Source organism: Anomaloglossus baeobatrachus, chromosome 7 (assembly GCF_048569485.1).
Source record: "Anomaloglossus baeobatrachus isolate aAnoBae1 chromosome 7, aAnoBae1.hap1, whole genome shotgun sequence".
NCBI classification, from domain to species: Eukaryota; Metazoa; Chordata; class Amphibia; order Anura; family Aromobatidae; genus Anomaloglossus; species Anomaloglossus baeobatrachus.
In genome coordinates, this window is record NC_134359.1 from 279,279,436 (window position 1) to 279,305,582 (window position 26,147).

Genomic DNA, 26,147 nt, shown 5'->3' on the forward strand with positions numbered 1-26,147 from the left:
GGGGTAAATGGCTGGCATACTACTGCAAAGGGGGCCCACCGGAGGATTCTCCTGTGGGCCAGTAGGCGCCTGAGTATGAACTATATCAGTCATTGTAGAGTTCGTCTTTAAGAACTGGAGTAATAGAAATATTTTTCAAGATAGAGATATTGAAGGATAAGAGTGTACCAACTACTGATAACATTTGGGGATAAATGACATACTACTGCAAAAGGGGCCCACCAGAGGATTCTCCTGCTCTCCGGTGGGCCAGTCCGAGCCTGAGTATCAACTATATCAGTCATTGTAAAGTTTGTCTGTAAGAACTGGAGTAATAGTAACATTTTTCAAGATAGAGATATTAAAGGATAAAAGTGTACCAACTACTGATAACATTTGGGGATAAATGACATACTACTGCAAAGGGGGCCCACCGGAGGATTCTCCTGCTCTCCGGTGGGCCAGTCCGAGCCTGAGTATGAACTATATAAGCCATTGTAGAGTTCGTCTTTAAGAACTGGAGTAATAGTACCATTTTTCAAGATAGAGATATTGAAGGATAAAAGTGTACCAACTATTGATAACGTTTGGGGATAAATGACTTACTACTACAAAGTGGGCCCACCAGAGGATTCCCCTGCTCTCCGGTGGGCCAGTCCGAGCCTGAGTATGAACTATATTAGTTATTGTAAAGTTTTTCTTTAAGGAGTAATAGTAAGATTTTTCAAGATAGAAATATTGAAGGATAAGCGTGGACCAACTACAGAACACGTTTGGGGATAAATGGCATACTACTGACAAGGGGGCCCACCGGAGGATTCTCCTGCTCTCCGGTGGGCCAGTTCGAGCCTGAGTATGAACTATATCAGTCATTGTAAAGTTTATCTTTAAGAACTGGAGTAATAGTAATAGTAAATAGTAATAGTAATTGGCTGGCATACTACTACAAAGGGGGCCCACCGGAGGATTCCCCTGCTCTCCGGTGGGCTGGTCCGAGCCTGAATATGAACTATATCAGTCATTGTAAAGTTTGTCTGTAAGAACTGGAGTAATAGTAACATTTTTCAAGATAGAGATATTGAATGATAAAAGTGTACCAACTACTGACAACGTTTGGGGATAAATGACATACTACTACAAAGGGGGCCCACCAGAGGATTCCCCTGCCCTCCAGTGGGCCAGTCCGAGCCTGAGTATGAACTATATCAGTTATTGTAAAGTTTGTCTTTAAAAACTGGAGTAATAGTAATATTTTTAAAGATAGAGATATTGAAGGATAAGAGTGATCAAAGGATCACATTAGAATGGGATACTCACTGAACCGTGTGCTTCTTCTGTCTTGGTGTATCTTACTGATCCTGGCAGCTGATGATAGGTTTTCTCAGAGATTTATTATTGGAGTTATTAAGCAGCAGGTTATATAGTGTATATATATCCTCCCACACAGACAGGTGACCCAGCAAGCCGTGCAACTCCTCCCAAAATTCGTTTGTGATGATAGTAAAGGCAGTGAGTATCACACCTGCCCATTCGAGAACTGTGTAAACTCAAGGTCCACAGAGATAAGATCATGTTGTGCCCGGAGACATCATTTATACATGTACTAATAAGATTTATTACCACCAGCATGTATAATACTGGTCATCGATTGATAAGAAATATTGGCTGATACACTGCAGACTGTTTCATAAGAAATAGCCGTTACTGACATATCAGACATAAAATATAGAAACAAACTTACTTGATAATACAAAACCTGCCGCTCCTGCAAACTTTGCATATATCAATAGTACAAACAAATGTAAGAAACTTTGTAATATATCTTATTGGAGAAATTTGCGTCTTTCTCCACTTATGAGCCACTTCTTTCCCTGCTTCGTGAACTCATAATTTGTTCTGAAAAACCGCTAAAGTTTGTCTTGCTCAAAACAAAAAATCAAGACTGCCAGGGATCAGATTAAAGCTGCCTATTAAGGTCTATGGAGAGGAAAAGCAGATGAGAGACACACATATCTGTATTTTCTAGTAACTTGTTTTATTTTACACCATAGCTGGATTCACAGCTACACTGCTCAGTATTGCCGTACAATGTCCTTTATTCTGCTGCTTCTGACTGAGGGATCAGATTAAAGCTGCCTATTAAGGTCTATGGAGAGGGAAAACAGACGATCAGAGAGACAGAGAGATCTGTGCTTTCTAGTAAGTTGTTTTATTTTACACCAGAGCTGGATTCACAGTTACAATGCTCAGTATTGCTGTACAATGTCCTCCATTCTGCTGTTTCTGACAAAGGGATCAGAATAAAGCTGCCTATTAAAGTATGTTGAGAAGGAAAGAAGAGGATCAGAGACACACAAATCTGTGCTTTCTAGTAAGTATTTTATTTTACACCAGAGCTGGTTTCACAGTTACATTGCTCAGTGCTGCTGTTAATGTTCTCCATTCTGCTGCTTCTGACTGAGGGATCAGATTAAAGCTGATTATTAAGGTCTATGGAGAAGGAAAGCAGACAGAGAGAAACACAGATCTGAACTTTCTAATAAGTGTTTTATTTTACGCCAGAGCTGGATTCACAGCTATGTTGCTCAGTACTGCTGTACAATGTCCTCCATTCTGCTGCTTCTTATTGAGGTATCAGATTAAAGCTGTCTGTTAAGGTCTATGGAGAGAGAAAACAGACAGAGAGACACACAGATCTAAGTGTTTTATTTTACACAAGAGCTGGATTCACAGCTATACTGCTCAGTACTGCTATACAATATCTTTCATTCTGCTGCTTCTGACCAAGGGATCAGATTAAAGTTGTCTATTAAGGTCTATGGAAAGGGAAAGCAAAGGATCAGAGAGAAACACAGATCGATGCTTTCTAGTAAGTGTTTTATTTTATGCCACAGATGGATTCACAGCTACACTGCTCAGTACTGCTGTACAATGTCCCCCATTCTGCTGCTTCTGACTGAGGGATCAGATTAAAGTTGAATATTAAGGTCTATGGAGAAGGAAAGCAGACAGAGAGAAACACAGATCTGAGTGTTTTATTTTACACGAGAGCTGGATTCACAGCTATACTGCTCAGTACTGCCATACAATATCTTCCATTTGGCTGCTTCTTACCAAGGGACCAGATTAAAGTTGCCTATTAAGGTCTATGGAGAGGGAAAGCAAAGGATCAGAGAGAAACACAGATCTGTGGTTTCTAGTAAGTGTTTTATTTTATGCCAGAGATGGATTCAAAGCTACACTGCTCCGTACTGCTGTACAATGTCCTCTATTCTGCTGCTTCTCACTGAGGTATCAGATTAAAGCTGCTTATTAAGGTTTATGGAGAGGGAAAGCAGACACAGAAACACACAGATGTAAGTGTTTTATTTTACACAAGAGCTGGATTCACAGCTACTCTGCTCAGTACTGCCATACAATATCTTCCATTCGGCTGCTTCTTTTATTTCTCACCAAGGCTGGATTCACAGTTACACTGCTCAGTACTGCTGTATAATGTCCTCCATGCTGCTGGATTCACAGCTACACTGCTCAGTACTGCTGTATAATGTCCTCCATGCTGCTGGATTCACAGCTACACTGCTCAGTACTGCTGTATAATGTCCTCCATGCTGCTGGATTCACAGCTACACTGCTCAGTCCTGCTATGCAATGTCCTCCATTCTGTTGCTTCTGAGCAAATGTTACATAGAGACAGAAGACTAGGAATCCCTAATGTACCCACAGCATTTTCTGGACTGTCACCTCAAATGACAGAACAGTTTATTGGGATCCAGTTGGTAACATATTGGGTAAAGTACAGCTGCATGGACACATAAAGTCATAGCTGATGCTGGTATGGAAGGGGATGTTCTGATGTTTGAAGTTTTGGAATTGATAGAAAAACGCAAATCTAATAACTAATAATACATTGAAGGTTATTTTATTTTCTTGGTGTTGATTAAATATAATTATTTAGATGCTTTTCAGCCATGTCAGCATATTTTAGTGGTACGGCTGTACAGGCACTTGTACCGCAAAAAATATTATACCTTTTTTGTAGAGATCCGATGAGGCAGGCATCAGAAATCCAGTGCAGAAACCATATGCAAATCAGACTGAAAGTGCACTGGGGGGGTGTCTGTGCACTGGGGGTGTGTCTGTGCACTGGGGGTGTGTCTGTGCACTGGGGGGGTGTCTGTGCACTGGGGGTGTGTCTGTGCACTGGGGGGGTGTCTGTGCACTGGGGGTGTGTCTGTGCACTGGGGGGGTGTCTGTGCACTGGGGGTGTGTCTGTGCACTGGGGGGGTGTCTGTGCACTGGGGGTGTGTCTGTGCACTGGAAAGCAGTACAAGTGCATTGACACACCCCAGTGCACTTCCAGCCTGATTTGCATATTTTTTTTATTTCTCATAATTGGTACATTGGATTTTTACAATAAAGGTATCATTTTTTTCTTGGCATCAAGCACCTGCACAGCCGCTCCACTACTTCTATATGTAAAAACCTGCTGACCGTTTTTTTTTTCTCATTGATATAAATAGGTTTAATCATTGTATAATGAAAGGTTCAGCAACTTTCCATTATATTTTACTGTCACCATCTTCCTGCTTGCTGTTAGCAGTTCTACAGGTAACGATCCAGAGGCCGACAATATTACACACTTAGTGCAACTCAGGGTGGAGAGTTTGCTACAAAGTATCACAAGTGGATACATCACCGCTACAAATCCAGGGACCAAACCTTTCATGCTACAGAGAATTGCAAAGACTGCAAACATGTAGCAAATTTTCAGCTGGATTATTGGGGATGTAGAAGGAAATGGTGCATAATTGGGAATTCTGGTAAAGAGATACCTGCTATCCTCAGGATAGGGGGTAACTACCTGATTGGTGGCAGTCCAACTGCTGAGACACCAATTTCTGGAATTCAGGGATGCACACCGCCGCAGTATAGGACTATCAGAATGATAAGCGCTGTACCGGAGAGATGAATGGCATCGCAAAGCGCATACTGAGTCACCCCTCCATTCAAAAGTTGGACGGTGATTAATGAGGGTCCCTGATTAAAACTTATAACATATCACTATGACACTTTTAATTATCTTTTTTTTTTTTTTTTTTTATTAAAAAAGACCCTTTAAATAATTGTTAAATATCAAGATATAAGGGTCTTCTTTCTTTTGTCGGTCTTCAGCCATGGTGACTTGATGGACGAACGCTCTGTAGAATGGTCGATGTTGTGCAGCCTAGATATTTCCACCAGGGTCTTTTCCACTATAATGTTGATTGTGTCAGGCCATCGTTTTGCTGGTCTTATTCTTCGCCTGATATAAGGATCATTGGGAAATAAATGATGATGTGTAGTGATGAGCGGGCACTACCATGCTCAGGTGCTCTGTACTCGTAACTAGTGATGAGCGGGCACTACCATGCTCGGGTGCTCAGTACTCGTAACTAGTGATGAGCGGGCACTACCATGCTCAGGTGCTCTGTACTTGTAACTAGTGATGAGCGGGCACTACCATGCTCGGGTGCTCAGTACTCGTAACTAGTGATGAGCGGGCACTACCATGCTCCGGTGCTCAGTACTCGTAACTAGTGATGAGCGGGCACTACCATGCTCCGGTGCTCAGTACTCGTAACTAGTGATGAGCGGGCACTACCATGCTCCGGTGCTCAGTACTCGTAACTAGTGATGAGTGGGCACTACCATGCTCAGGTGCTCAGTACTCGTAACTAGTGATGAGCGGGCACTACCATGCTCCGGTGCTCAGTACTCGTAACTAGTGATGAGCGGGCACTACCATGCTCGGGTGCTCGGTACTCATAACTAGTGATGAGCGGGCACTACCATGCTCGGGTGCTCAGTACTCGTAACTAGTGATGAGCGAGCACTACCATGCTCGGGTGCTCAGTACTCGTAACTAGTGATGAGCGGGCACTACCATGCTCAGGTGTTCAGTACTCGTAACTAGTGATGAGCGGGCACTACCATGCTCGGGTGCTCAGTACTCCTAACTAGTGATGAGCGGGCACTACCATGCTCGGGTGCTCTGTACTGGTAACTAGTGATGAGCGAGCACTACCATGCTCGGGTGCTCAGTACTCGTAACTAGTGATGAACGGGCAACACCATGCTCGGGTGCTCAGTACACGTAACTAGTGATGAGCGGGCAATACTAGGCTCGGGTGCTCAGTACTCGTAACTAGTGATGAGCGGGCACTACCATGCTCGGGTGCTCTGTTCTCATAACTAGTGATGAGCAAGCACTACCATTTCAATCACCGAGCGTCCGAGCATTGTGCATTGTAGTGCTCGCTCATTAGTTACCAGTACAGAGCACCCGAGCATGGTAGTGCCCACTCATCACTAGTTACGAGTACTGAGCACCTGAGCATGGTAGTGCTCACTCATCACTAGTTACGAGTACTGAGCACCCGAGCATGGTAGTGCCCACTCATCACTAGTTACGAGTACCGAGCACCTGAGCATGGTAGTGCCCGCTCATCAGTAGTTACGAGTACCGAGCACCTGAGCATGGTAGTGCCCGCTCATCACTAATTACCATTACAGAGCACCCGAGCATGGTAGTGCCCGCTCATCACTAGTTACGAGTACTGAGCACCCGAGCATGGTAGTGCTCACTCATCACTAGTTACGAGTACTGAGCACCCGAGCAAGGTAGAGCCCGTTCATCACTAGTTACGAGTACTGAGCACCCGAGCATGGTAGTGCCCACTCATCACTAGTTACGAGTACTGAGCACCCGAGCATGGTAGAGCCTGTTCATCACTAGTTACGAGTACTGAGCACCCGAGCATGGTAGAGCCCGTTCATCACTAGTTACGAGTACTGAGCACCCGAGCATGGTAGTGCCCACTCATCACTAGTTACGAGTACTGAGCACCCGAGCATGGTAGTGCCCGCTCATCACTAGTTACGAGTACTGAGCACCCGAGCATGGTAGAGCCTGTTCATCACTAGTTACGAGTACTGAGCACCCGAGCATGGTAGTGCCCACTGATCACTAGTTACGAGTACTGAGCACCCGAGCATGGTAGTGCCCGCTCATCACTAGTTACGAGTACTGAGCACCCGAGCATGGTAGAGCCTGTTCATCACTAGTTACGAGTACTGAGCACCCGAGCATGGTAGAGCCTGTTCATCACTAGTTACGAGTACTGAGCACCCGAGCATGGTAGTGCCCACTCATCACTAGTTACGAGTACTGAGCACCCGAGCATGGTAGTGCCCGCTCATCACTAGTTACGAGTACTGAGCACCCGAGCATGGTAGTGCCCGCTCATCACTAGTTACGAGTACTGAGCACCCGAGCATGGTAGTGCCCGCTCATCACTAGTTACGAGTACTGAGCACCCGAGCATGGTAGTGCCCGCTCATCACTAGTTACTAGTACTGAGCACCCGAGCATGGTAGTGCCCGCTCATCACTAGTTACCAGTACTGAGCACCCGAGCATGGTAGTGCCCACTCATCACTAGTTACCAGTACTGAGCACCCGAGCATGGTAGTGCTCACTCATCACTAGTTACGAGTACTGAGCACCCGAGCATGGTAGTGCCCGCTCATCACTAGTTACTAGTACTGAGCACCCGAGCATGGTAGTGCCCGCTCATCACTAGTTACGAGTACTGAGCACCCGAGCATGGTAGTGCCCGCTCATCACTACTGAAGAGATAATTATACAGTGTAGAAACTCGTAAAATATATGAGTGTATAAAAGCAGAAGGACACATAAACCTTTTTATGTCACCGGATGACATCAACAGAAGCGTAAGGAAAGGGAGGAGGTGGAAGTGTGAAAGCTCAAGAGAGAACCCGCAGCCGAGATGGATTTTCTATTCCTTATTTGCTTTACCAGTATAACCCACTGATGTCCCAATGCCAAAGTGCGGATTGGGGCTTCATATTTTATGAATGTTTTATCCTATGAGTGACACATAGAATACCTAGACCATACTGCATTTGGTAAAAGAAATATAAAGACCCCTAAAACACACCAAAAGCATGAAAATAAAAATCTTATTTTGCTTCTAACTACCAGCGAACACTAAAGCATCAGAGGAGCCCGGGAAGACCGAACAGTGAACAGCTTGTAAGCACTCAGCCACCACTGATAGATTGCAGAGGTGGCCGTATCCTAGGCAACAAACAGCAAACTATTCAAATTAAGAATCCCTTTAGAACACAGTGACTTTTTATTAGCAGGTAAATTAGAATGTTACTTCTATCTAATGCACTTTGTAATCTTACACATTTATGATGATGAGAAAAATCCCTTTTAACAATCAATTGGCTTTTTTGTGATGGGGTTGTTTTATTTTATTTGTAAAGCGCCATGGAATAAATGGCGCTATAATAATTAATAATAATAATAATAATTTGCTTTTATGTATAATAGATCGCAATGGCTAACGTGTTTGCAGTTATAAAAGGGTTAATCACATGGCAGAAGTGTTCATCACGGTTATCAAGCGTGCAGTGAGATCTCTATGTACACAAACCCTAGAAAGCTGCTGTTATTCTTCTACGTGTGAGCATGACGCTCAGTTACACTTCCTGGCACTTATCATTCCTGTGAGCCGCAGTCATATATACACCTGACAGGATTAGGTAATCACCGGCACATCATAACAAAAGTCCTCGGCCATTAATCACGGTTGATTGGTGTCGTTATCCCCGTACACCCCCTCCAGGCAGCTCCGTGGTATGGGGCACACCTGTGTAGGACAATGCGCTCGCTGACAGATATTACTAGTAGGACAAGTACTGCCGCCCTAATAATGGCTGGAATCCGGGCAGCATCGTCCCACCGCCGCTCAATACGCCCGGAGATTCAGTGACAACCAATGTTATGACACCACTTGGGATTATTAAAGGACAAGGGCGATAATATTCAATCCCTCAATCTTACAATCCCCATTCTGTTCATATAAATACTTAATTTTACTGTTTGAGTCACCACTGAGCCTCACAATGATATTGCCATAAAAGGTGCCCATTAGGGCCATTTCATTAAAGGTCGGACGTCTTATTTGACTATTTTTGGAGAGTGAGAGGACATTGGAGTATCCAGTCCATACAAACATGAACAAAAATGGGTTTTTATAGTTTTATACATTTAGTCTTGTAGGGGTTGTCCACAGTGGTGTAACTAGAGTTTGAAGGGCCCCGGTGCAAAGTTTGGACCTACCCCGCGCCCCCCACGCAACTGTATACCGGCACTCGGGGTACGGGATAATGATGCCAACACTCAGGGTACAGGTGTCACTTGGCTCTTTTCCTCAGCCCTCATATTTCCCATGATCTGAAATCCCTCTTTCTATCAGCACCCAGCTTTCCTATGTTCTGATATCCATCTTTCCCTTAGCACGTAGCTTTCCCATGCTCTGATATCCATCTTTCCCTCAGCACCCAGCTTTCCTATGTTCTGATATCCATCTTTCCCTTAGCACGTAGCTTTCCCATGCTCTGATATCCATCTTTCCCTCAGCACCCAGCTTTCCTATGTTCTGATATCCATCTTTCCCTTAGCACGTAGCTTTCCCATGCTCTGATATCCATCTTTCCCTCAGCACCCAGCTTTCCTATGTTCTGATATCCATCTTTCCCTTAGCACGTAGCTTTCCCATGCTCTGATATCCATCTTTCCCTCAGCACCCAGCTTTCCTATGTTCTGTTATCCATCTTTCCCTTAGCACGTAGCTTTCCCATGCTCTGATATCCATCTTTCCCTCAGCACCCAGCTTTCCTATGTTCTGATATCCATCTTTCCCTTAGCACGCAGCTTTCCCATGCTCTGATATACATCTTTCTCTCAGCACCCAGCTTTCCTATGTTCTGATATCCATCTTTCCCTTAGCACGCAGCTTTCCCATGCTCTGATATACATCTTTCCCTTAGCACGCAGCTTTCCCATGCTCTGATATCCATCTTTCCCTTAGCACGCAGCTTTCACATGCTCTGATATACATCTTTCCCCCAGCACCCAGCTTTCCCATGAAATGAGAACATGGGAAAGCTTAATGCAGAAGGAAATATTTATAGCAGAGCATGGGAAAGCTGGGTGGTGAGGAATAGAGCCTCTTTCCCTCAGCACAAAACTTTCCCATCCCATGCTTTTATCTTTGTCCCCCCTTGTATATAGCTCTCCTAATGGCCCCCACATAGCCTACCATATAGTATAATAGCCCCACATAACCTTTCATATATTAGAATGCAGCCCACATAGTCCTTCATATCTCACAGAGAGAAGCCGGTTGCTTTTCTGCAGGGTGGGCACTGGGCCACTAACCCTGCCAGGCCGTGCCGGAGTCACGATCTTTGCAACCGCTATCGTTACTCCCCTGGTTGTCCACTACTAAAACATCCCTTTTTGATTTCACTTGTTTCCCCCAGTTAAAATAACAGACCCTGTAGCCTGGTGCCGATCCAGCGCTGTCATTAATCTTGGTCCAGGGCTCACCTGACGTCATGTGAGCCCTCTGTCCAATCCCTGCCGACTTCCCTCTCCCCACCTTTGGACCAAATGAGCAATCAGTGTACTTCCTGTTGATTAACTCTGTTTGTGGCTGACTGTATGTGGGTGGAGAGCCGAACTGCCCCATCATTGACTTCCATTATACTCAGTACTCGACTTGACACTTGACGTTCGGGTCCCCATTGACTTATATGGGGTCCGGGAACTAGTTCAAGCCAAGTCTGGATTCCGAAACGAACTATTAAGTAAAGTTGGGCGAACCCGAACTTCCATGGATCCGCTAATCTCTAAAGGTGACTGATAGATGGAACGTCATCACTTTTGGCTACCTTGCAGCCAATCAGTGGCCTTAACGGTCAGGTGGTTGTATCGATGTAAAATAATCTCTTCCTGTCCTGGCAGAGACCACCAAGTTAACAGTGCTATAGCGATGGACTACTGAAGTGAAAAGAATGACATTTTTTTCAGGCGGATTTTGTCTGGCATCTGCCTGAAAAACCACATAAAAAGCACCGCAAGAAAATAAACACAGTGCACAGCAATGTCAAAAACGACATTATTGTGCACATGTTCAACTTTCTGTTACTTCTTTTAATGGCTTCAGGTTTTAAAAACTGTGAAACGGTTAAAGAAAGTACTGAGCTCATTCTTCGGGCATCTTCTGCTTGCTCGCCACTATAGTAGAAAATACAGAAAAAATAAATGTCGGTGGCATAGTTGAAGCAATAAGCGATGGTTAAGCCACCAGTAAAGCCACTTTAGGAAAAGCTTTCTATGTGTCACGAGGTATGAAATGACAGAACAGGGGCCTCTAGGCTGGCTCTCAGACTGGAATCCCTCCACTTTCCCTTAACTCAGAGGTAGGTTTGATGGTAGCCAGGTTTGAGCCCCCAGCGCGACCCTAACTCCTATTCGAGCCCTGATCTTATTCCCCCTCTCCCCCACCCTTGGACAGGCTGGAAATACAGTAACAAAACCCCACAGAAACGACAACGAAGAATGAAAACTCGTACACACCGCACTCAAAACACAAAGGAGAGACTATACGTGTACAGGGGAATAAAGAAAAAGGAAGGGAGTGAACACACAACAGGGGAACGTAGACACCACTCAAAATCAGAACTACAGATCACCATGAACTGGAGCACAGCAAAGGACCGGAATTGCTGGCGCTAAGCTGAAGCAATAATCGGCGCTGTGTAGCAAGGTCCAGAATCTTATATAGGGAGGAGATTACTGTGATTGGTATTTAGCAACCTGATCTCCTAGCAGAGTTCCCTAGGTCAGCAGGAGTTAACTCCTGCAGGACTGAGGAACAGAGTCCATGAAACAGCCGACGTCCAGCTCTGCCTGAACAACTAGGACACATCAGGTTGCCTGTCAAACTCCGCAGTGTGAACACAGCCTGATGCCGCCGTAACACCTAATAAGTCTGGACCTGAACACCGCATGACAGTACCTCTCCCTCTACGAAGGGCCTCTGGACCGTCAAGACCCACAGACCTGGGTCTCTCCAGATGTCTGCGATGGAAGGCCTTGACCAGGCGATCTGCATAGTTATCTGATGCTGGCACCTAAGTTATCTCCTCAGGACCATAACGCCACCAGTGCGTCAGATACTGAAGGCAATGACGCACCACCTGAGAGTCACTTTGGACCTGAACACCGAATGACACTATGTCAAAGTAGTGGAAAACCTCTTTGTGCCTCTGAGAGAGTAAAACTGAGTTGTAACCTGTGTGTTACCTCCATTTTCATGTCTCTCTTGAGTAGTCACTACCAGACCCATTACCTTCACTCGTACCCCCTACTAGCATCATTACTTTCCCCTATTAGATGTATTTAGTTATGTACCCAAAATCAGGACCATGCAAAACCTCTTGGATACTCTGTGCTGGTCTTACAGAAGTCTCTCATGGCTGTTAGGCCCCTACTCCAAGGTGATCCTATACCCCCTACTAGCATCCCTACACCCTGATCCTATACCCCCTATCTTTCCCTAGTAGACCATGCTGCTTTGCAAAACCTCGTGGATACTTTCTGCTGGTCATATAGTGGTCCCTGTTGGCTATTTACCCTACTCCAAGGGGACCCTACACCCCCTACCAATTAAAAGAACACAGAGCTATAATGTGCTAGTGCTATAAGACATTGAGACATGGCATAAATAAGGTCCTATAGTTCTCACCCATCAGGACGCTGTTTATGGACCGGAGACCGGAGCTCCCTCTTGTCACCGGCATGTCACCGCACTGGGGAGACACTCACTTTCTAGGTAATAATTTCAGAAAATGTGACGTCATGGAAATTCCACGCAATGTCAACAGCAGAGAAATCAATATTGGTGATGGATTCAGGAATGTGATGGATTAATATATATATATATATATATATATATATATATATATATATATATATATATATATAGTGCATAGAAGGTAGGATTTCTATGGGGTCAGATTCTATGAGATATTTGGGGATTTGTTGCATCACAGCAGGGCTAAATGTTTAAGAAGAGCTCCAAGATGGTGAAAAATTAGTTTTCTGTTCAATCCCTACCTTCTAAGTAAAATTTAAGGACATTAATACCGACAAATCCCGCTGGGTTTGGATGTGTTGTACTGGCCTATCAGGTCGTCACAGGGTATTGTGCAATCTGCCCTTCTGTACAATATCCACCTACTCCTTGGTTACGGGTCCCTGACCTTTGGTGTTGCCAAGAACAAGCTAATCAAAATCCTAGGAACACTCTGCACCACAACCACCAGACACACCAGTGGCTAGCCTGAAGGGAATAGGGTTAGCCACTTGGAGGGTTTGTTAAGGGACGGTCAAGAGTGTCAGGAGTCAGTTGAGTGGAGTTGAGTGGTGACTCTCGAGAGGAGAAGTCAGGAGCTGGGCTCCTTGAGACTACTAGGTGGCAGATGTTGGTCTGGGCCTGGTAGGAGCTGGACCGCAGCGCAGGGGATCGTGACAAGGGGTACGGACTGTTGAGGAGGACAGCCGGCGGCCTTGTGCCATCACCGGGCAGGGGCCAGAGCACGACGGGGTACGTGGACCCTAGGTCAGGAAGGAGCTTCAGGCGTCCTGACAATTTACCCGACGAGGACGGAGCCTTCAAGATCCGTTCTCCATCCGCTCCAAAATCGGGGTACTAGCACAACGAGGGGGATAGGACTTTCCCACTACACTGTCCAGAAAATCCCAAGCGTGAACCCTGAGAGCAAACTCACCCAGTTAGCCATACTAGTTGTGGCGCCCTGGACAAGCCAGGTCGTCACAGGTACTGCAACAACACACCCCACACCCCGAGATAGGCACATCAGTCACACACAAATCCTTGTTGCCTTCCTCCAGGGGCTGATGTCCACACCAGGTGGGGTGGAGCCAGGCGGTTGGCCCCACCCACTGAGGAGTTCACAGTCCTGGAGGCAGGAAAAGAAAGCAGTCGGTTAGGGAGAGTGAAAAGTGGAGGAGTGAAGTGGCAAGTGAGGAGCAAACTGACCGTGTCCGGGTACGTGGCCCGGGCACATACAGCAAGGTTGGCAGACGGTGGTGGCCGTCTGCAGGAGAGGCCGATCGACGCGGAACCGTAGGACCGGGGACGGGCGGTGGCCCGCCGGTACTGAACCGGGGAGCGAAGAGAAGCCAGCACAAACCGGCAGGACCTACGGACCCTGACCAGGCTTGGAGTCGCCGTTAAACCAGTCAAATCCCTTAGCGACGGGAACCTCCGGGGTTTCCTAGCAGCAAAGACCCGATAGAAGGCAACCGTCCAAACCGAGAAGGGAAATACAGCTACCGCCAAGGCTAAAATTCCCAGGGCCAGAGCCTGCGGGCAAAAGGGGCTCCTCCAGCCCATATCTAAGCTGGGGAGCGGGTTACCGGTGGGAAGCCATCGGGACCGAAGATACACAACAGGTGCAGGGAAAGGCAGCCACCACCAACCTTCCGGAAGTAACCACAGCAGCCAGCTGCGGGATCCGTCCATCCAGCCGTTTGTTTTACCGGAGACTCCGTATACATTATTGGCTGAGTGAGTACCTCCGTGCCGTCCGGCACCGCGCTGCCCCCGCGACCCTGAACCTCGCCAACCCTGCCTCCCCAGTCTCCCTCCCCGGACCCCGGGACCACCAAATCCCCCTACCCACGGAGGGAAAGAAACATCTCGGCTGCTCCCTGTCATCGCTCCCGGGATCCCCGTCCAGAGCAGCGGTGGTGCCCCAACCTCACCACAAACCGTGGGTGGCGTAACGGACCAACTCCCCAAACCCAAAACCACCTCTTTCACTCACGGGCGAGGAGCGCCGCTCGAGTCCCCGGATCCGGCCCACCGCTCGAGCCACCGAGCAGCCAGCAGCAGGCAGCAGCAGCGCCGGACCAGAGCGTTAGCGAGAGCGCAGCGGCGGCAGCCTCCTCCCCGCCCGCGACACATACAGAATACATATACAAGTTACAGTAGACAGACTAGTACAGAGGGAAGAGGACCTTACCCTTGAGGGCTTACATTCTATAGGATTTTGGGGAGGAGACAGTAGGTGGGGTGTAGGTTGGGTTGGAGCTCCGCACGGTGGTCGGGCGGCGGCTCCGCACGGTGGTGAGGCGACGGCGGCGGCTCCACACGGTGGTGAACCAGTGGGGTCATTGAAGATTATAGGCACTCCTGAACAGATGAGTTTTCAAGTTCCGTTTGAAGCTTGCAAGTGTAGCGGATAGTCTGACGTGTTGAGGCAGCGAGTTCCAGGAGACTGGGGATGCTCGGGAGAAGTGGGAGAAGTCTTGGAGGCGGTTGCATGAGGAGCGAATGAGAGAGGAGGAGAGAAGGAGATCTTGGGAGGACCGGAGGTGACGTGTTGGAGTGTAGTGGGAGATTAGTTCAGAGATATATGGAGGAGACAGATTATGGACGGCTTTGTAGGTCAGTGCTAGTAGTTTGAATTGGATACGGTGGAAGAGTAGGAGCCAATGGAGGGATTTGCAGAGAGGAGAAGCGGGGTGGTATTGAGGAGAGGTGGATCATTCGGGCAGCAGAATTAAAGATGGACTGGAGAGGGGCGAGCGTGTTAGCAGGGAGGCCACAGAGGAGGATGTTGCAGTAATCCAGGTGGGAGATTATGAGGGCATGCACTAGCATTTTTGTAGATTAAGAATTGAAGAAAGGATGGATTCTGGGAATATTTTTGAGTTGAAGACGGCAGGAGGTGGTGAGGGATTGGATGTGTGGTATGAAGGACAAGGCAGAGTCGAAGGTCACTCCGAGGCACCGAACTTTGGGTGCTGGGAAGAGCGTGATGTTATTTATTGTAATAGATAAATCAGGTAGAGAGTATAGGTTAGATGGAGGAAAGATGATCAGTTCAGTTTTGGCCACATTGAGCTTTAGGAAGCGAGAGGTGAAAAAGGAGGATATGGCAGATAGATACTCCGGGATTCTGGACAGCAGAGATGTGACATCCGGTCCAGAGAGGTAGATCTGAGTGTCGTCAGCGTATCTTAATAAACACCGGTCACTATCCTCTTGTTTCACTGTATCGGACCTCTGAAGGAATTCCAATTTTCCAGAGTTGATAGAGGGTTTCATACAGTTAGGCACATTATCACTTTTGCTATCAAACCATAAATCAATCTTTTAACATTCACATTTGCCAGCTTTGCCAAATTTTTCCCAAAACTTAGCTGATTGCTCAGGTGTTCCATCTTCTGGGTAATTGATCTGCTTCTTTAGTGAGCATGCTCTCCCAGAACTTTGCCAGTCGTACTTTCTGGTTCTGTTGTTGTACTGTTGGCCTGTGTTCCTGCCTGTCTTCTGATCTTTGTTTCCTGACTCCGGGGACTGCTGTTTGACTCCTCTCAGGCACTCCCTGTTCCTTTCTTGACCTCCTGGCTTTTGACCTCAGACCGTTACCTGACCACATCTCAGTTTTCTCCCTAAATCCATTACGTACTTTCCCAGAATTCTGACCCTCGGATCAGGACCTGACTACTCCTCTGTGTGCTTCCTGTGTCCATACGTGTCCTCCTGTTACCAGACCCCGGCTTTCCTGACTACTCTATCGTTTGTACTACCCATTAGTAGTGACTAGCATCACATTCCAGTTGCCCAGGAAAAAATGTGTATAAAACTATTCTCTTTTCCTCAAACACAATGTCGCTGCTGTGCTGTTACACACATTTTGTATTATGTATTATGTATTCAGTGCTTTATGTCTTTCCTAATCTCTTTAGCTAAGCTGTGAGCTGATGTCATCTCATTATCCAGATTCTCTACAAAAATAGCTGCTGCATTCCCTGCCTTGGGCTTTTATACAGGCTGTGCCAAAACCACGTGATGTGATAACTGTAATGTATTATGAGGAAGCTTTCCTGGCAGCACCTGAGGTGATGTGAGTCTTCTCTGGCTGATAAATGTTGACTTATTTGCAGCAAATTTTTCAACACTAAAAATCCAGTGTTGTTAGGAAAAAGGGTGTGTAAAAAAATGTGCATTTTTTACTCATTTTCATCTTAAAAAATTATTTAAGAAATCTCATTCATTTTCTGGTGCTGTAAACCGCAGCCTTTTTTACCCTTAAAAATGTGCGGAATAAACACAATATAAACTCAAACCCTAATATTCTGCTGCAGTGTGCAGATTTTTTCAATTTATCATTCTATGTGTCTCTTTTCAATCCGTGAGACTCAGTGATCTTCATTTTAGGTTGGACCAGGGCTCCTATCCTGATAAATGTCCAGTACCATACTTACATTATCGTACACTGTATACTGTGCGGTGATGTGACTGTTATTTGTATACTTTCCATTCTTCTTTTCTAAAAATGTAAATAAAAAGATAAATAAAAAAAGTAAATAATTAAAAAAAATAATAAAAAATACAAATTTTAATGAAAAAAAAATAATTAAAGGTTTAAGGGTCATGTGACGCCCCTGCGGTAACCAGGTGTCACTAAACAAGGTAACACCACAGCAACAGCTCGGGTCCTACATAATTGTGCCAGTGAATACACACACCAGCACACCAGGACACATACACCCCAAAACCAGGGTGAGAGACTCCCATAGAACCAGGTGACAGGGCTGGGCACTGGGAGCTAACAGGTAGCCAACTGGGGAGGGAGAGATCAGACCTGGGGGAGGAGCGAGTGGCCTGGGAGGTATGGGTAGACAGCGGAGCAGAGAGTTAAGTGAAGGAAGAAGGACGATGGAGGAGTGGAGTTGAGGAGTGAAGTAAGAAGGAAAGAGTTGTAAGAAAGGTGTCAAGACATACAAAGGAATCTTGAGACACAGAGAAAGAGGAGTAGAAAGATGTGATGCCCTGGACCCCAGGGGTCACAGGTAGTTACATCAGCCGTATACACACACCCCCCCATCCCCTGTGAGGTCACACACATGTCACCCGAAAGGGAGACCTGATGCCTCCCTCAGGGCGAGTAGAGCACACCAGGTGGGCGGAGTCAGGCAGAAAGGCACGCCCACCGAGGAGACTACTGTCCTGAGGCAGGAAGTACAAACAGACGAAAGATGAGTTTTGAGTTGACAGTGAGTGGTAGTGGAGCAGCTGTCAGGGACCCGGGTAGGAGCCTGGGCCCCTTGTAAATGTCAGGCAGGCAGACGGTGGTGGCCGTCTGCAGGAGTACCGGTACAGCGACCGGCGCAACCGTACGGACCGGGCCTGGGTTGGAGCCCGCCGGTCCCGAACCGGGGAGTCAACCGTGTACCGGAGCACCAGAAACCGGGTACTCAGACCCCATCCTAGCTTAGAAGCCACTGAGTATAGGCAAATTGACTGATTGCTGGCTGGACCTCAAGGGTTCATCCACACCCAAAGTCCCGAAAGAAGGCAAAAGCCCACCGAGTTCCAAACGTTATTCCTTAATGTTAGTAGTTTTTCGTTTGTGAACCCTCCCCATACACACCTATTGCCAATCCACATCGTATATATAGCCTGGGTCTCAGCTTCCCATACACGGTAAGTTTTTTAACTGCATGAGAGGACACACACAAGCTAGGGACCCCAACGTAGAGAAATACTTTGGCGTAGTGTTGGGGCTCTATTGCATTGATCAATTCAGTAGCTAAATTTCTCTTTATTCATATATTCATGGCAGTAATGCAGGTTCCATTTTTCACATTTCATTCTATACATATAGCTATTGAATTTTTCATGTCAGTATTCACACAGCAGTTTCTGCTATTACATGTATTCCCCTTCCATAGTCACTGGTGTGCATACCTTATCTCCCCAGGGTGAGCGCCACCGCCAAGGGCCAAACACCCGACGGGCCAGCGCCTGCGGGCAACCGAGGGTTCCTCCGGCAGCTCAACACCGGGGAGCGGGCTACCACTGCTCAGGCAGGGGAGCCAAAACACAACATCCAGAGGTGCACGGGAAAAGGGGCCACCATCAACCCCACAGGGGGGCATCAGCAGCCGGCCGCGGGAACTGACCACATCCGAACTTTGGTTTACCAGTGACTCTGAGTGTGAATCAATCGTGAGTACACCAGTGCCATCCGGGCACGACACTGCACCGCGGCACGGCACCCTGCACTTCGACAACAACATCAGCGCTCAGTCCCCTCCACCCAACCGGGGGCCCCGGGACACTCCACCCCTATCCACGGAGGGGCTAACATCTAGGCTACGGCCACAACACCGATCCCGGACGAGCCCGCCTTCACTCCAGCCACAGCGGTGGTGCATCCCGTCACCCCGACCCGTGGCTGGCGTCACGACCCATTGGACGACAGCGCGGCCCTCCCCAGCTGCACGCCTCATCCCACACCACCACCACCCCGCTACCTCTCCCCTCTAACAGAGCGACATGGCCCCTAGTCCGGAGGTGCTCGTGCCACTGACAACCTGAGCCCGGACCTCGAGCGGCTCGGCCCGAGCAAGCGGAGGAAGCGGCCGGACCCGTCTCAGGGCGGTACAAAGACACCACAAGAACCTGGGTAGAAACAACAGCCACTCAGGGAAGAAAGTAGCTGGAGAGCAAGAGAGCAAGCTCCAAGTACAGCGGGATCCTGTGGGGTGGACATCCAGGGTTCACAGTACCTTGCACGCACGGGGTGCAGATCCCAGAACAGACCGGGACTTCAAGCCATCTGTTAACTCCTATGTTAAGTTCTTATATGGCTATATTGACGGAAACATAAAAATGTTGTGGTTTTTGGAAGAAACGGAAGAAACAACGAAAAACAGGTGGTGAGGGGTTATTCCCATCTTCATGTTTTTATTAAATAATTCTGGTTAAATCAAGCACTTTTACGGTTTATTAAAATTTGCAACCGTTCTTCTGATATTAACTATTTTCTTTTATTTACAGCTTGTTGCCTTGGAGGCCGACCACCCCTGCTGTCTAGCTTGTAAACCCTTAAACCGGCTGGGATTAGGAGGTCACAGCAAAGCTCCAGAGCTTCAAAACAGCAGTTACAATCCCATATTGCTACTCAGGACTCTGGGAAAGTTGGGTGGCCACCACCGAGGGTCCGTATTGTGTGATGTCACGGTGTGCCCCTGGATTCCTGCTTCCCGCTGGAGAGGATCATCAATGGAGCCTGCAGGCCGGACCGGAGACCAGCCGGGGAAGGTAAGAACTCCTCTAGTATATGTGTATGTTTTTATATATATTTATATATATATATATAATACTCTATATATATATATATATATACTTATATATACAGTATATACTTAAGAACTCCCCTAATGTGTGTATGTGTATATACTGTATATATGAGTGTGTGTGTGTGTGTATATATGTATGTGTGTGTATATGTGTATGCATGTATATACCGTATTTTTCGCTTTATAAGACGCACCTGATTATAAGAAGTTATTTCTTCCTTTTGACTTTCTGATTCTGATTTATCCTTTCTTCTGAAAAAGATGTTTCTCCTTCCCTCCCTATAGTTCAAATATAGATAACAGACTTCTTTGACATTTTGGGTCTCAGATGGTGTTATGTGACACATTTTTGATAGCGAGGCTATAAATTATGAGACATTAGCACAGTTTACAGCAACAGTAGATATATGAATATATATGAATAATAACGAAATATTAATACTGTTACGACTTATGATAAATTACGGAAAATAATTATTCCACTCTTTTAAAATCTGTTTTTTTCTGTGCCCCAGTGGCCTCTGTCCCAAAAAGATGCCAAACAATTGTCTTATATACAGTATATAAAATAAGAATAGAATCATGGACGAGGGAGAGTAATAAAAAGAGGCTGCACGGTTTTTCAAATATTAGACAAATAAAATAATAATAAATGAGAAAAAATAAAAAACATGAATGTTTTTAGACATAAGTTTAATATTTGTAAGTAATAACTGATAAAAAACCAACAAGGAATTAATCCTTTGACATTATAAACCCTGTCGCTTCTTATTAGAGAAAGGAGCGTTCATTCAGTTAGGACGCTACGACTATAAAAAAGAATCCGTTATTCGCTACAAATAATTATATATAATGCTACACCTTTTCATCATATGAGGGGGAGTCACAGAATACAAATTGAAAATAAACACATAGTAAATTAAGGTATATGTACAGTATTATCTTTGAACATCTGCCTAAAATAGTGTCCCTACAAAAAAAAAAAAAAAGAAGCAATTTCTAATATTTTCTGGGTCTCCAACCCCTGACATGAAGTCAGTTACTTACACTGAGGACATTCTGGTTTGTGTCTTTCCATATTACAAAATGTATTTAAGGCTACTTTCACACTTGCGTTGAACGGTATCCGTTGCATTGTGTTGTGTAACGGATGCAACGGATGTGTTGCATATAGTGGCACAACGGATGCAACGGATGCTGCAAAACAACGCAATTCGTTTTGATTTTTTTTTTTTTTTTTTTTACAGTGTTACCAGCGGCAGACTATTGTAAACGATCAGCTGATCGCTCCCAGTAGCCGGACGCTGGGTGATCAGCTGATCGCTCCCAGTAGCCGGCCGCCGGGTGATCAGCTGATCGCTCCCAGTAGCCGGACGCCGGGTGATCAGCTGATCGCTCCCAGTAGCCGGCCGCCGGGTGATCAGCTGATCGCTCCCAGTAGCCGGCCGCCGGGTGATCAGCTGATCGCTCCCAGTAGCCGGCCGCCGGGTGATCAGCTGATCGCTCCCAGTAGCCGGCCGCCGGGTGATCAGCTGATCGCTCCAAGTAGCCGGCCGCCGGGTGATCAGCTGATCGCTCCAAGTAGCCGGCCGCCGGGTGATCAGCTGATCGCTCCCTGCAGCCGACCGCCGGGTGATCAGCTGATCGCTCCCTGCAGCCGGCCGCCGGGTGATCAGCTGATCGCTCCCTGCAGCCGGCCGCCGGGTGATCAGCTGAGCGCTGTCACTTGCCGGCGCCCGTGCATGCCGGCGGGCGGGCGCTCAGCTGAGCGCTGTCGCTTGCCGGCGCCCGGGCATGCCGGTGGCCGGTCGCTCAGCTGAGCGCTGTCGCTTGCCGACGGTCGGGCGCTCAGCTGAACGTTCGGCCACCGCGAGCCAAAATAAAGTTTGATTTAAAAAAAAAAAAAAGAGCATGCACAGTGGAATCCAGAAACGTTACATGCTGCGTTCCTCCCGCTGGGCGGAAGCAACGGAGCGTCGCCCAGCGGAAGCAACGCAGGTCCTTTTGGTACAATCCGTCACCCATACAAGTCTATGGGAAACAGCGGAATCCGTTAACGGATTCCGCTGTTTTCCAAAAGGGCGGATTGTAACGGAAGGAAATAAACGCAAGTGTGAAAGTACCCTTATGGAGAATTAACAATTTAAGAGAAAAATAGTCTCTGAATCCAAATCCCGTCAGTGACTGAACCCTAGATATAAAGGAAATTGTCTACAAGAAGCACATAGGAGATTTTTATCTTATCAAAGCTGATTTTAATATTCTGTGTTGCAGGAGAACATGAGGACAAAATGCAGATTATTATTGATGATGCTCCTCATGGACCCAAGACTGAAAATGGAGAGATCCTTGATGAGACCAAGATCCCTGTGTCTGGCCCCCCCTGATGTAGTAATCGGCATGCCAGATGAGGACGTGGTCATCTCCTCTGATGGTAAGTTTATTTTCTTTACTTTGAGCAATTTCTAATAATTTCTAATAGTTTCCACACCGGGAATGAAGTAGAATCATTGTCCATAATATTTATAAACAATGTGTTTTACAGAAGGAGAAGAGGACAGGGAAGATATTCTACCTCCTCCAACAAACACCAACACTTGCCAGTGCGCAAACACGCGCTTTCTGGTAGACATGCGTACTTCAGAACAAAGGACGGAGACCTCCTGCCCTGGTAAGTTCTTATGACTTTGTATGTTATGTTTTAACATAAATTTAAATTGTCCACTTTTTCTACTCATTCCTCATTTGACACACCAAACTAATGCTCAGGCATCACCAGACAGACCATGGGTGGTGCCTGGGCCTCTCCCGACAGACCATGGGTGGTGCCTGGGCCTCACCAGACAGACCATGGCTAGTGCCTGGGCCTCTCCCGACAGACCATGGGTGGTGCCTGGGCCTCACCAGACAGACCATGGGTGGTGCCTGGGCCTCACCAGACAGACCATGGGTGGTGCCTGGGCCTCACCAGACAGACCATGGGTGGTGCCTGGGCCTCACCAGACAGACCATGGGTGGTGCCTGGGCCTCACCAGACAGACCATGGGTGGTGCCTGGGCCTCACCAGACAGACCATGGGTGGTGCCTGGGCCTCACCAGACAGACCATGGATGGTGCCTGGGCCTCACCAGACAGACCATGGGTGGTGCCTGGGCCTCACCAGACAGACCATGGGTGGTGCCTGGGCCTCACCAGACAGACCATGGGTGGTGCCTGGGCCTCACCAGACAGACCATGGGTGGTGCCTGGGCCTCACCAGACAGACCATGGGTGGTGCCTGGGCCTCACCAGACAGACCATGGGTGGTGCCTGGGCCTCACCAGACAGACCATGGGTGGTGCCTGGGCCTCACCAGACAGACCATGGGTGGTGCCTGGGCCTCACCAGAAAAACCATGGCTGGTGCCTGGGCCTCACCAGACAGACCATGGGAGGTATCTGGGCCTCACCAGACAGAACATGGCTGGTGCCTGGGCCTCACCATGCAGAGTTAAAGCCCATACTAATATCAAAAATATTTCTCAGTGTTATCTCATAAACCCAATATAATAATATAATGTTAGAATAACCACAAAATGACCAAAAATGTTTCGAAATTAAATATTTCTGCAGTCATAGAGCGGACTGTGCAGCACACGATCACTTCTAGGGAAATTGTCTCCCCAGCTGCCTCCAAGGGAAGCCTTAGGGGCACTTTGCATGCTGCGACATCGCAGGCCGATGCTGTGATGCCGAGCGCGATAGTGCCCGCCCCCGTCGCAACTGCGATATCCTTGTGATAGCTGCCGTAGCGAACATTATCGCTACGGCAGCTTCACATGGACTCACCTGTCCTGCGACCGTCGCTCTGGCCGGCGATCCACCTCCTTATTAAGGGGGCGGGTCGTGCGGCGTCACAGCGACGTCACACGGCAGGCGGCCAATAGGAGTGGAGGGGCGGAGATGAGCGGGATGTAAACATCCCGCCCACCTCCTTCCTTCCACATATCCTACGGAAGCCGCAGTGACGCTGGTAGGAGATGTTCCTCGCTCCTGCGGCTTCACACACAGCGATGTGTGCTGCCGCAGGAGCGAGGAACGACATCGGACTGTCGCGTCAGCGTAATCATGGATTACGCCGACGCTGCACCGATGATACGATTACGACGCTTTTGCGCTCGTTAATCGTATCATCGAGCCTTTACACACTACGATGTCGCATGCGATGCCGGAAGTGCGTCATTTTCAATTTGACCCCACCGACATCGCACCTGCGATGTCGTAGTGTGCAAAGCCCGCCTTACAGTTTGAGAGGCACTGATCTAATGGATGACATAGTCTTCCTGGCTGTCCTGCTCGTTATCGTATACATCCATGTATTTATATTATCCCTAACTAATTTGCTTATTTTTTTATCATGTATTACAGGTGAGGCAAAGCGAGGTCTTGAAGAGGCAGATTGCGGGCTCGGTCTCTGCTCCCACCCACTGGATATGACGCTTACCGGACTTTCCGCAGTCAGATGTAGTCAAAATACAAGTGACTTTCCTGCTGCATCTAGAGGCAGATTCCGGGCTCGGTTTCTGCGCTCACACATGGATATGACTTTTATCGGACTTTCCGCAGTCAGACGTGTTCACAGACAAGTGACTTTCCTGCTGCATCTAGAGGCAGATTCCGGGCTTGGTTTCTGCGCTCATACATGGATATGACTTTTATCGGACTTTCCGCAGTCAGACGTGTTCACAGACAAGTGACTTTCCTGCTGCATCTAGAGGCAGATTCCGGGCTTGGTTTCTGCGCTCATACATGGATATGACTTTTATCGGACTTTCCGCAGTCAGACGTGTTCGCAGACAAGTGACTTTCCTGCTGCATCTAGAGGCAGATTCCGGGCTCGGTTTCTGCGCTCACACATGGATATGACTTTTATCGGACTTTACGCAGTCAGACGTGTTCACAGACAAGTGACTTACCTGCTGCATTTAGAGGCAGATTCCGGGCTCGGTCTCTGCGCTCACAATTGGACATGTAAAGCCCAAGGGAAGGGCTCTCCTTTAGCCATGGTTCCCTAAAGGTTTCCTCCACTGGGGGTTTTTCCTTTCCTGAGTGCTGAAGGACGACTCTTCATGAGTCAAGGCCCCCTGTCATCATCATCATTAGGGCCACATAAAATATTGTCCTGACTACTAATGGAAAATTCTATATTACACAAATTGGATGAAGTGAATAAAGAAGTCAGCGTATATTATGTGTATCTGAGTATTTTTTATAGATGTTGATGTAGCTTTTTTGTTCTGACTCAAAGTTAGATTACCGGGTCACCAAGGAGGACATATTGTGGGACTAGGCCGTCTTAGGGGTACTGTACACGTTGCGACATCGCTAGCATTGGCTAGCGATGCCGAGCACGATAGTACCCACCCCCGTCGCACCAGCGATATCCTGTGATCGCTGCTGTAGCGAGCATTATCGCTACGGCAGCTTCACATGCACTCACCTGCCCTGCGTCGTCGCTGTGGCCGGCGACTGGCTTCCTAAGGGGGCAGGTCGTGCGGCGTCACAGCGACGTCACACGGCTGGCGGCCAATAGAAGCAGAGGGGCGGAGATGAGCGGGACGTTAACATCCCGCCCACCTCCGTCCTTCCGCATAGCCGGTGTGAGCCGCGGTGACGCAGGTAAGTTGATGTTCCTCGCTCCTGCGGCTTCTCACGCAGCGATGTGTGCTGCCGCAGGGGAACGAGGAACAACATCGTACCGTCGCTGACGCGCAATTATGAAAATGTCGGACACGACACTGATGATACGATTACGACGCTTTTGTGCTCGTTAATCGTATGAAAAACGCTTTACACACTACGATATCGAGAGCGAAGCCGGATGTGCGTCACTTTCGATTTGACCCCACAGACATCGCAGCTGCCATGTCGTAGTGTGCAAAGTACCCCTAAGGCCTGAAACACACATCCGTGAAACACGTGCGTGTTTGGTCCGTTTCCGTGTATACTGGAGACACGGCCAAACGTACACCAATGTTATTGTATGATAAAAGCTCCACGTGCGTTTTTGATGCATGTCCG

The 26,147-nt window shown here is 47.6% G+C and overlaps 1 protein-coding gene across 2 annotated transcripts in view; it reads right to left on the reverse strand.

The window, feature by feature from the left end:
- LOC142246353 (deoxyribonuclease-1-like) overlaps positions 1-17,220 on the reverse strand; it is a 52,884-nt gene extending 35,664 nt beyond the window's left edge. The window contains exon 1 of one of the 2 annotated variants that reach the window (XM_075319391.1): positions 17,206-17,220. The gene's annotated coding sequence lies outside the window, so the exon portion shown is untranslated. Of the gene's footprint in view, positions 1-1,296; positions 1,361-17,205 lie in introns of those variants that run through there. The other variant, XM_075319392.1, reaches the window with a different exon arrangement.
- Between the last annotated feature and the right edge of the window lie 8,927 nt (positions 17,221-26,147).